Source organism: Vicugna pacos, chromosome 9, assembly GCF_048564905.1.
Source record: "Vicugna pacos chromosome 9, VicPac4, whole genome shotgun sequence".
NCBI lineage: Eukaryota > Metazoa > Chordata > Mammalia > Artiodactyla > Camelidae > Vicugna > Vicugna pacos.
This window is the reverse complement of record NC_132995.1, coordinates 72,482,704-72,495,980: the sequence shown is the minus strand read 5'-3', so window position 1 is coordinate 72,495,980 and position 13,277 is coordinate 72,482,704. Positions and strand designations below refer to the sequence as shown.

The following is a 13,277-nucleotide window of genomic DNA, read 5'->3' as shown; positions in this document are numbered from 1 at the left end:
AGAGTCCCCCTGTGGGGCGGAGCATAGGCTTGTGTACTGTCCAGTGTAATACAGGTAATGTCTCCCTCCAGGGGAAAGTTCTGTCAGGTTTGCTTTCATTTCATTATAAAAGATTCAGGTCCCCCGAACTCAGGGTTGTTCCTCTGTGGGACGTAAACCCACCATGTGTACACGGCACCTGCCTGGGTCTTCCGCATCACGAGGGGAACCGGGGCAGATGTAAATCTCATGTCACTTTCTGTACTGTGAGTAACAAAGTCCTCGTCTTCAGCTTGGTGGTGCAGGTGGAGAGGAGAGGAATGAGGGTCTCCGTCTGGTCTTATTATTTACAGCAACACACGCCTGGGTTCAAATCTTAATCTTGGGAGAGGAGCTTAACGTCTCCAGGAAGAGCCAGCTACGTAATTTGTGGGGTCCAATGCAAGATTAACATGTGGAACCTCTTGTTCAAAAACTTATTAAGATTTTCAAGACGGTGAGAGTGAAGCATTAAACCAAGCATGGGAGTCTTTCTAAGTGGAGGAGTCTGTCAGCTCAGGGGCTCACGTGCCGTGTCTCTGGGCTTCACACTCCTGATGTGAAAATTGTTGATGAAAATGACTGCCTCACTGGGTTCTTGGAAGAGTTACTTGAGTTCCCTAGTCTGTTGTAAACATTCAGTAATTATTGCTTCTGACCTCCCCCCTCCCCTTCCCTCTCTTTCCCCCACAGCCTTCATTGTAATAAATACATTAAATACACCTATACTATTGCTTAAATTAACTGTCAAAGAAACAAATATAACATACATGTGCATAATGTTAGAGATAATTTTCTATAATAACAATGATAGTACAGGAAGATTGAAATCCATGAATTATCTCAAATCACTTCCTAAGTCTAGCATAAAATTTCTCCCCATCAATTACGCTTAATGAGAATTAATAGGAATCAATTTTTCCTGTGCCATATTTTACAATTACAAGTATAGTGCTGGAATTAAAATAAAGATCTTTTCTTAGTTCAATTCCATATACATTAGAGCACTCTGCTTTAATTACCTTAGAATTCACTGCACACTCACAAAAGAATGGTATCTGCTGTGTGTATATTTTTAACAAAGCATAAATCGAAAGAATTGGTTTTGTTTATTTTTATATAGTCAGTCTGGACAGTAGCAGAGATACCCTGCATGACAAGTGTCCTGAATATGAAACTTAAGTATTTTATATGAAATTCCCTCCTGAAGATATTGAGAAAATGCCAAGGCATCTGCTATGTAAATTAAATATCAGCCTTGGGCAGCCATGAGGTATGGGTCATTCACATTATACAGTAAAATGTTTTACTTTCTCTTAACTAGCACAAATTCCCTCTAGACCTAAAGTAAGAGTCACTCACAATCACATATTTAAGTACAGAAAATGTAAATGACATGCTTCTGAAACCCAGTCATAACACCAAAGAAGATGCAGCTTACAATCATTGAAAATGGTATTTTCAAATACATTTTCTAATATTTTTGTTTTAATTGTCAAAAGAGTTGATGCTTTTCTTTTAAAATGCTATGCCTAAAAAAGGTAAGTCATGGAAAATTCATTAAATTGTAACAGAATAAGAAAATATCCAATGGATCTTATAAGTGTGACTATCATTTCATTTATAACATGGTTCGTATATCAAAAGATTCACTCTATCTTCACAAAACTTAACAACAATATTGTGTATATATATATGAAATATTATATAATATATATGTATATTAAATAATATGTGTGTATCCAAGAAGATCTTGGATCTTGATCTTTTTCAATCTATTGTTAATCAGAATTTTTTCTTCTTTTTTTTAATTGGAGTATAGTTGATTTACAATGTTGTTAGTTTCTGGTGTACAGCAAAGTGATTTAGTTATACGTATATATATATTCTTTTTCATATTCTCTTTCTTTGTAGGTTATTATAAGATATTGAATATAGTTCCCTGTGATATACAGTAGGCCCTTGTTATCTTCCTGTTTTATATATAATGGTGTTTATATGTTAATCCCAAACTCCAAATTTATACCTCCTGCCCCTCATGCTTTCCCCTTTGGTAATCATAAGTTTGTTTTCTATGTCTCTGAGTTTAAACAGTTCAAACAGAAAATGCTGCATTAGAAAATCACATATGTACTTTCTGCTTTAAAACCTCAAGTTGGTCATCTGCGGACCACAATACTAATCACCATGAAGCACTAATTTTTGAATGACAAGCAAGTGATGTAGAAGAAAGAGAAACAGAAGAAGACTTCATGTGTATGGAGTGTCTACCAGTGTCTTATATTATTTGAAGAGAATGAACTCCTAAAATATCTGAGCTCTATAACACACACTACCAATGACTTACTTCTCAAATATGGATACAGAAACATATGACAATGCTATCTAGTGATTTCTTACCTAAGAAATTTTACAAATGATAAATAATTATGACAAAAATCAAGACAATGTGGTATTGAAGGTGAGATGCATGCATGGATCAATGGAACAGAACTAGATCCAAATGTGTGCTCAACTGATTTTTGACAAAGGTGCAAAAGCAGCTCAAGAAAAGGATAGTCTTTTCAGTAAATACTGTTGGAACAAGTGGACATAAATAAGAAAAAAAAAAAGAACCATGACCTAAACCTCACCTTTTATAAAACTATTAACTCAAAATGGATCATAGATCTAAATGGAAAATGAAAAACTATAAAACTTATAGAAGAAAATATGTATTACCTGGGGTTAGAACAAGAGTTCTAAGAAAAGCAAGGGAAAAAAAATCAATAAACTAGAATTCATAAAAATTTAAAACTTTTGCTGTATGATAGACCCTAAGAAGATGAAAGATAAATCACCAACTGGGCAAAAAATGTTTGCAAATCACATCTCTAACGAAGAACTTGTAAGCTGAATACATAAAGAACTCTCTAAACTGAACAGTAAGAAACCAAACATCCTAGTTAGGAAATGGGCAAAAGAACTTGAATGGACAACCCACCAAAGAGGATATGCAGACGGAAAATAAGCACATGAAAAGACATTGAATATCACTAGCCATTAGGGAAATGCAAATTAAAGCCACGATGAGCTACTATTACCCACCTGTTAGAATGATTAATTGAAAAATAATGACAGTTATCAAGTTCTAACAATGACCCAGAGCAACTAGGTCTCTCGTATGTTGCTAGAGGGGATGTAAAATTCCACAACTACTCTGGGAAACAGCCGAGCAGTTTCTTATAAACATTCATTTACCATACAACTCAGCAATTGCACTCTAGGGTATTTACCAGAAAGAAATGAAAACATATGTCCACACAAGAACCTGTACATAAATATTCATAGCAGCTTTATTTGTAATTGCCAAAAACTGGAAGCAACCCAAATGTCTTTCTAGGAGTAGATAAAGAAACTGTCCATACTACAGATTAAAAAATAACTACTGATACATGCAACGGCACAGCTGAAACGCAAAGGCATTATGGCAAAATGAAAAAAGCCAGACACAAAACGTTCCACACTGGAGGACTTCATTTGTATAACACTCAAGGACAAAATGATAGTGATGAAGAACAGACGAATGTCAACCACATTTTCGGACTGAGAAGAGGGTGTGATAATAAAGGGTGACTGCGAGGGACTGTCTTCACGGCAACAGGACAGTATTTTTACCGTGGAGGTTGTTATGTAAATCTATATATGGGATAAAATTTCACACACACAAACAGAAAGAAAAGAGTGCATTGAAAAGCCAGTGAAATCTGAACATGTCCTGTAATTTATTTAATGGTATTATACCAACGGTGATTTCCTGGTTTGATGATTTAGTGTGGTTACTTGAGATGTTATTGGAGAAAGCTGGGTGAAGGAAACAGGAAATTTTCATACCCATTTTTGCAACTTCTTGTGAGTCTTAAATTATTTCAAAATAAGTTTTTAAAAAGTAATGTATGATGTGATTGGAATGTAAATTTACTTCCACCTACGACTTCAAGTCTATATGAATACCTATACTGGTTTAAAAAAAAAAATCCTTGACACATCTGAAACATTCAAATCCACACCGCAGCAGATATAGAAAGATCTCTGAGTGATTTCTCTAGTAATCAAGTCTTCTAAAAATAATATTTACAAAACCAGGGGAAAAAGAATAATTTATGGGCCTGCAAGGAGTTTTGAAAGTGAAGGAAGGAGGGAGGGGGGAGATTTGAAGCTAATACCAGAGGCAACCATTGGAGATAAATTCAGGGACAATAGACCCGAGATAATTAGTTATCAGGAAAAGTTCAGTGATGAGCGAGATTAAGCAATGAGTTTTATTTAGTGAGATTAAAGCCAAAGATTACAATTTTAACTTCAAATTGCTGTTTCTATTATTTGCTGTCTTTTTAAGTAAATGATTGAAATACTTTGGAATTTAAAGTCCTGGGTTTCTTTCTTTTTTAAAAGCATAGGACGTCTTATTTCATTGGGTGACAATATTTATGTTATATTATCATTCATCTCTAAAAATTTCTCTCAAAATTCAAGAAGTTCTTTTGCAATTGGAACTGTGTTCATTCCTGTGAAGCTGTTTACAAATTGTCTTAGCATCTTGCAAATGTACTGGCCTTGGCTCATGATTTCAAATGATTCTCCCGTCTGCAGAGATTAAACTTCTCCAAAGTTACACTAGGGAATAAGCTTGCAGTCTCCCTAGGATTTGCTAACATTCTACATCTTTCCTCTAAATTAAAGATTATAAAGCAGTGACATCAGAAAATCGGGCATTTGTGATATGGAGGACAAGGATCAATTCTTGGATGAATATTCAGTGCACCAGATTATAGACACTGATGCAGCCACCACTGCAGCAAATGGACTGCAACTACGTATTTTGACTTACTGAAGCAGTGGCTTGGAACTATTCAGTAGATCAGATGTATTGCCTTCCTTCACGAGACTGATGAGAATTCAGCTCTGCTAGCCACACTCCAGCGCAGAGGACTGGAGGGCATTTAGCATGCTGAGAAAGGTCAAAGCAAGCCCGTATCAGTTTCTGAACCTAAAAATTCCAAACTCCTTGCTACCCATTAAAATGAATGAAGAAAAGCTCTGTTTTGATGTGTAGCATCCCAGAGATTTGCTTGAGGCATAAAGGAAAGAAACTTCTCCAGCTCAGACCAGGAAATGCTTATTTGCTACCTTCCAGAGCATGAAAAGGACCACGGCGCTCTGCACTGTCTCACTTGTGAAACATTACGGTACCAAAAGTCACATGCAGCTTAAATAATGGGCGTTCCAGCATAGACGATCTATTATTATATTTGGCCCTTCTTTTTGGCAGATATTCCAGAAACAAACAGCAAAGTAATTTTGCTCTTCAAATTGATGGTGAAATTGATTTTGCATACAAAAGGCTGGAGTCAGATTTCACTGTAGGCAAAAATCTAAAAATTTAGGGAAAGCACTAATTATGCAGAATATTAGGTTTCTGAGAAAATATTTACCACTAATGATGAAATATACTCTTAAATTGAGCTCAACTCCAGTCAAACCACCACAGCTCCAAATTGTATGACATGAGGAATAGCCTTATTTAAACATGTTAAATGATTGTTCCTTAAGCTGAAATAGTGGGAATTTAACAAGGTATAGGATTTTTTCTTGCTTATGTGCTTCTTATTAGCATGTCAGACCGATCAGGACTAGAATTCTATCACTCTCTTTCCTACCTGTTTTTTCTCCTTCCTACCTTTTTTTTTTTCTCCTTCCTGTGACTCCCTCTAGCATCAGAGATCACAAAGAGCTTGCTATAATTACTGAATAATTTGGCTTCTGGAAGAAGGAAATGTAACAAGCAATGTGCTTGTACGCACACACACAAAATTTCTTTCCTCTGAGTTTATATCTGATATTTTTTTATTATCCTTATCCCCAAATTAAATAATAAGGGTCAAATAAAATCTTCCTTTGAGACCTTATAATGGGCAATCTCCTGGAAAATGGAAAAGTAACATTTATTATCAATAATTTAGCCTCCCCCCTAAAAAATATAAAATAAAGATTAAAAAAAATTGCCAAAAAAAAAGATTTATTTGTAATTTAGAATGCCCATGGTAGCATGGTAACAAAAAGGGCTAACTTTGTCAAATAGGTTTCTGTTCCATCCTTTTTTATTGATTAATATTTGCTACATATGTAAGAGTATATGTAACAAATTATAAGTCAATGAATTGAACAGTTATTAACCTAGTCCCAGCTTAAGGATGTTGCCAAGAATGTTGCATCTACCTGTATGTCCCTTCCTTATACCAATTCTCTGACTCTCTATTACCCCAAAGTTACACTATTCTGATATTTGTGTTTATCCTTCCCTTGCCCCCAAACAATGGTTTTATCATAAATGTATTTAGGTCTAAACAATACATTGATGTTTTTGTTTGGAGATTGTGAAAATGGTAACTAAAGAACACATTCTTCTATGATTTCCTTTACTTAAGAACATTCTATGTCAAGGATCCATTGATGTTGCATATAATTGTAGATCATTCATTTTCACTGCTGTATGAAATCACATTGTATAAATATTATATACTTATCAGGTGAAAGAAAACACTTAGTGGTGGTCCTGTTAGAATGAGGGAACACACGCTCCCGACTCACAGGGCTGCCACATTACACACAAATGGTGTTCTCTGTGGTCGTGCTAATATGGCAGCCCTGGTTTTCTTACATAACCAAAAATTTGGAAGCAGGAAGTCTCTACAGCTACCCCACAGTGCTATCGAAGACAAATGCTCATTTAAGCTATACTTCTGCTGTGTACTAAGCATGCAGTTTTTGTCTTCACAATTACAAAATGGCTGCTGTACCTCCATACATCACATCTGTGTTCCAGACAGGAGAAAAGCTGAGGGTCATATGTTGTCTTCACACAGAGTTTCTCCTCTGGGCTTCCCTTCCCAAAAAGTCTCTGTTTATATTATCATTGACCAACATTGTGTCTTATGACCAATCAAGCCTATAACCGTGACTCAAAAATCAAGTGTTTTAACTTTCCAGCCTCTAGAGTAGAAGACACAAATTTTACCAACATATCATCCCTTCCCTTGAGGGTTAAATCAGAACATTTTTCTTAAAGTTTAAGGAAATAGCCCTTATGAAATGTATATCTCTTGCATTTCATTATGGCTTTGACTGCGGTGTTTTAGGCACTACATAAATAACTCTCAAATGATGAACATTTTGCAAAATAACTTCTTAAAGATTACACCGCAAGGCCAAAGTATGTGAAATAAACATGGGAAGAAGACAGGCAGCAACAATAAAAAAAGAAACACATTAATAAATGGAAGATAGAGGAGAGAAAACTGAATTAAATGTGACGAAATAGTTCGTAACCATCTGAAGTTTCTCAAAATCAAAGTCAACTTGCTCTCAGTCTCATCTTCACGGGGTGCTGATGAGGCTGCTACAGAAGAGGAAAAGGTCCAGGTGCTTCCGCCTCCACAGAAACACATGTGTGATCATTTTCAAACATGAAAAAAATGTTGACTTTATTATGCTATGTACGAATATTAGGCCACAGGCTAAAGAAAACAAGTTTTTCTCTATCTGAGGAATTAAAACCAATGAGTAGATTTAAAATGTACTCAGAAGTTTGCTAACAACATACTACATATAAAATTGGAGTGAATCAAAGATTCTTCTTTTTAAACTCTCTTTTGCTTGCTCGCCTTTTCCCTAAACATACATACATAAACACATACACACACAAATTAATTCAAATAATATTATATTTCTCCATAGGATTTAAATAAAATGTATACACAATTTAATAACATGTGTTTGTAAATAAAATGAGATATTAGACTATTAGAGCATATGGCTTAACTTATAAGGGAGCAAATGTTTTCAAATTATCCCCTTTTTTTAAGACTTTTTTTTTATTGTAGTCTAGTCAGTTACAATGTTTCAATCTCTGGTGCACAGCACAATGTCCCAGTCATGCATATACATGCATATATTTGTTTTCATATTCTTTTTCATTAAAGGTTATTACAAGATACCAAATATAGTTCCCTGTGTTATACAGAAGAAATTTGGTTTTTTATCTCTTATATATAGTAGTTAATATTTGCAAATCTCGAACTCCCCATCAAATTATTCCCTTTAATTCTTTCATTTGTTAAATGAAACAAGATAGGACGGCAATAACGTGTTCCATTGTCTAGTGTTCTCCTTTATCCTAACTTACACCCTTCTGCATGAAAATGCAGGTACAATTTGCCACAAACATTATAACACAGACTTAAAACGGTTACAAAATGTCTTTTCCATTTAAGTTTTATGTCTCCACCATCTTAGTACTATAATAATAGTATTCATTTTCAAGAATACTTCAAAATCCACTTTTAATATCTGTACATAAACTACAATTCTACAATTGTGAGTATGTTTGTAACCATATTGCAACTAATACACTGACCAGAGAGCTCATGAATAGTATCTAATAATTTTATCACAGTAGGATAAATAGTCACATTTTAAATTCATTAATTCATTTGACATAATTTTTTGAGCACTTGCTATGCGCCTGATATCATAATTGACTCTTTCCTTATTCATAGCACACGATGTGAAGCCCATGATACAGAGGCTAAGTGTGGGGTCTGTCTTGCTATCCACTCAGTTGTTAGCACCTACCTAGTGTCTGGCACACAGTAAGTGTCGAATAAGCATTTGCTGAATGCCTGAATTAACATTCATCTCTAAGGTCTGTTTCTGTGTTCTGAATCATTTTAGTCATTGTGAATCAAAACCTCTCTTCCCAAAATGTAATCTCTTTCCTTATAGCAGAATTTCAGGCTTGAATCATGGTTCCATTTGTTTCCCAGCTGTCTACACATGTGCCAAACTGCTTGAGTGAATTCTTAAGGCTTCCTTCTTGCTCTTCCCACTTCCCATTACCTGAATTCGAATCACTAGCCAGAAACTTCGTGGGTGTCTTCTCAGAGGCATTCTGTTGTGAAAACCAAGCACTTTCAAATACACGCATCACTGACTCACCCAAAAGGCTGCTCAACCAAAACTGTCCTCCCCATGGAGGGCAAAACTTCCAAGAACGTCCTATTTTAAACTCATTTTCTTAAAAAGTATAAATACCACTGGTGAGTGTAACATTAAATTTCAATAATTTTATTTATTTATTTTTTTTGAGAAGGGAGGTAACTAGTTTTATTTATTTATTTTTTAATTTAATGGAGGTTCTGGGGATTGGACCCATGACCTTATACATGCTAAGCATGTGCTCTACCACTGAGCTATACCCTCCCCCCATTTCAATAATTTTAAAATTTAGTTTAACAGATTACTTTCCTTGCTGAGAGAAAATATTGAGGGCACGTCGCAACTACTGGGAGTTCCCACGTATTTCCCAGGAATTCGAGATCCATCTTGTACATTTAGCAGTAAGCCATAATATTTAATACAAACTGCTTTGTAAGGTTAATGCTCATATAAAACGAGGTTAGTGAATGTCTTCTTTCTAAGAAAAACATTTTGGATGTGAAAACACATTTACTGGATTATTCAGGGTAGAATTCTGACATATCTTGACTGTGAGTTTTGGCTGCGTATTATACATACTTTATTAATGACTTGGTGAATCATTTTAGAGAAGTATCATAAAGTAAAAAATATTGTCAGTACACTAGAAATGTCTAACTCTGTATTTAGAACAAACTGCCAACCCACCACGAAGCAGCGCCTAATTTTAGGCCTAATTATTGAAGCAGTTACAGGATGAATTATTTCTCATCAAAAACCATCCTGAGTCAAGGGACCTCTGAATAGTTCCTGAAGCCATCTGCTCCCGCATGCAGTTCATAAGGAACCCATATTTTTAAATGTCTATAAATGTTCTCAGAAGCTGTGAATTCCAATCCTGTTCTATCACTAACTAAGTTGCTTTGTAATTTTATGTTGTCTCCTCCCTCAAGTTTTTGTCCCACTATAAGAATGAATTCTAGCATAATACTTTTCTGACAAGGACACTGTGAAATTTAATTAATTAAGATACGTAGAACCATTTGGGAAAATCAGAGGCAAGATACTGTGTAGGTCTAGAGCATTATGCTGAAGTTTCTAAACTGACTTAATGATACAACAATGCACATTTTCAATATGAATGTTCCAGCACTGTATTCTCTGTGCCAATATTTATAATCTATAATAATTATAGTAGCTTTACTTCTCAAAAAAGGACTTCTTAAAAAAAAAAGGACACCTTTGTCTTAGAATACCAAATGCACTCATCTTTTAGCTGTGCTTAAAATGATAAATATAGTAATTTTCTGTTAAGGAACCAAAAGTCAAATATAACAAATTCAAGGAGAGTGAGGAAGATGACTGCCGTAGTTGGCCTGGGCTGGGATGTTTATAAGACATGCTGACATTATTCGGGACGTATTAGGGTTCTCAGGGTGGGCTTACCATGGTTCTACATAGAGAGCCAATTTGAATTTAAAGCAAAACTTGATGAAATGGTGTCTACGTGGCAAAAGGCAACAATTTGAAGAGGTGGGGAAAACTCTGAATGTCACAATGACAACCCTAAATTTTCTTTTGTTTGTTCCACCGAATTGAAAGCAGTAACAGCCCATCATCCACCTGTTATGCATTAAGCCCCATAACTTGTCAGCAGCTAAAATAATTGTCCGACCACTTAAATATTTTCACTATATTCCAGCGAGCAATGACAGTGTCGAATTCCCTCCAAGTATAGAGTATATGATCTTAGAATCCTCTTCCTTTTCCTACTGAGTCCTCATGCATATATAGTTAAAACTCTACTTCTAATAGCAGAACTATTTGAACTCATCATGTCGGTCATTTGTTGTTCTCAAAGTAGTTTACTAATAATAAGTAATCTGTGAGATGTGTCTCTGCTCTGGGCATTACTGTTTGTTTCAGTTGCATGTCCCTGACATTGGTCCCGTCTGTCACGGCCAAGATGTCTGAATAGAGGAATCAGGAGTGGAACCGGAGACCCACGGTCACATTGCAAGGTGGGTGGCTGGTGGTTCTGCTGCTCTTGTGCTGTCAAAAAAAACCCCAAAAAAAACACTTCCATCTCTGGTTCCACCCAAGGATCCATTTCAAAGCCCGACTCCCTAGCAAAATGAGTGCAGTGAAGCCCAGCACAGCAGTGCTGGGTCCAGGACAAAAACATTGCCCTAATCCACACCTGTTTATAGCTCCTTTAACCTGCACTTAATTCACTGCTCCTAGCCTCGGTGTTTCCATTCCTCTCACCCACGTGGCCAACAGAAGACCAGAATGATGACTCCCTTTTCCTGAGATGGTCACGTGGAAATCCAAGTTGTCTCAGAGCACTGGCAGTCGGAAGAGTGCGTCTTGCTTGTTTGTCTTTCTCCTTTTTTTGTGATAGTAACAGCTTATAAAAATAAAGTTTAACGGATACTAAGTGTACAACAGAAACAGTGGATGGTCAGGTGATCCCCACAAAGCAACTTAATAAAGATTTGTCATTTCATCGACTCAGAGACATGGAAAACAAATGTAGGATTACCAAAGGGGAAAGTGGGGAGGGACAAATTAGGGGTTTGGGATTAACAGATGCAAACTACTATACATAAAATAGATAAACAACAAGGACCTACTGTGTAGCACAAGGGACTATATTCAATATCTTATAATAATCTCTAATGGAAAAGAACCTGAAAAGAATACATATATATGTATAACTGAATCACTTTGCACAACACCTGAAACATTATAAATCAACTATAGTTCAATAAAAAGTATCATTTAAAAAAAGATTTGTCATTTCAAGCATTATTTAACACATGCCCTTCTGAGATTTTGTTGTTGCTGCTAAACCTCTGATCCTGAGCACCTAAAAACTATGAGTTCATTGTTACTATCTATTCATTAGTATTTTTGGATAATGCCAGAGTAACACTTTCAACATTAAATTTATTTTAATTAATATCTAAGCTGCTTGGCTATTTCTTGCAAACTTTCATTAACCATTTCTGTAGATAAGAAACTGTGATTCTCACACGAAGATGGAAATTCTTCAGCTTTGTGAAGATGTCAAGTGTTATAAGGATACTCAGAGTCTCCAAAAATAATATTAGCCCCAGAGTGCAGTCTTTCTTTTTTTGTTAATCAAAATGTGAAAGATCCTGGAGTCATTGATACTGTTCAATTATCAAATAAAGCTTCTGAGCTTACATTTTTATATTCTTTCTTCCCCAAATTCCACACAGTAAACATTTCAAGTACAAAGATCCATCTCACCACTGACAGTGGGTAAGAATGCTGTTTGCAGAGGGGACATTTTGTTAAATTTCAGAACAAAATATGGGTGAGATCATATTTAAGGTGCTGACACATAGCACCTTTGTGAAAAGGCAGAAAGGATACCCTTTGAGGAGATAGAGAAATGAAAGCACACTTATGTCTCTCTAAATGTTGAAGAGCCCTGAGATTCAATTCTTGATCTCTCCTGTCTGCCCCTACTCACAAGAAACTTCCCATGTCCTTAAATGTCATCTTAACCCTGGCAGCAAATTTGGATTTTCAGCCTGCCTTTGCCCCCGATTCATGGATCTGTTGTCGAGTCAGTGTATCTACCTTGATGTGTAACTGGTCTGTCAAAGTTAACAGGGCCAAAAACTAACTTTTGATTTCCCTACCTCATCCAAACCTGGTCTTTCCCTTTTCAATTAATGGCGCTACTCTTCACATACATATTTAGCCCTCAATTCTAGAAGGCATCTTTAAATCCATTCCCATCTCCTACTGCAACCCTGAAGTGTCTTCTGTTGGCTCTATATTGACTATAGATCATAATTCAGACCACACCCACACCCTCTACTGTGACTAGCTGGTACAAGCCATTATCACTCTCACCATGACTCCTATAGCAGCTTCCTAACACCTATCTCAGCCTCAATTCTTGCTCCCTGTACAGTCCATCTTTCACACAGCAGAGTGATCTTTTCAAAATTATAAATCAGCCCATGGCATCGCACAGTTCAGACCCCACCAGCAGTTCCCCATCACAGAAAAACATCCAGACTTATTATCATGGTGAACGAAGCTCTACATATCTGGTCACTCTCCAGTGCACAGACTTCATCTAAAATACTCTGGTCTCTTGTTCTCTGCCCTCCTAACATTGGTCTTTCGGTTCTTTCTCAAAAACTCCAAGCTTGTTTCTGCCATAGGGCCGTAAGATGGCTCTAGTCACACATGCCCTC

The 13,277-nt window shown here is 36.1% G+C and overlaps 1 long non-coding RNA gene across 1 annotated transcript; it reads right to left on the bottom strand.

The window, feature by feature from the left end:
* Positions 1-10,936: 10,936 nt before the first annotated feature.
* On the bottom strand, positions 10,937-12,790 carry LOC140698532 (uncharacterized). Its single transcript, XR_012076349.1, has 3 exons — positions 12,711-12,790; positions 11,234-11,443; positions 10,937-11,085 (listed from the first exon to the last, which is right to left on the bottom strand). It is a non-coding gene; the product is annotated as an uncharacterized lncRNA (long non-coding RNA).
* Positions 12,791-13,277: the final 487 nt, after the last annotated feature.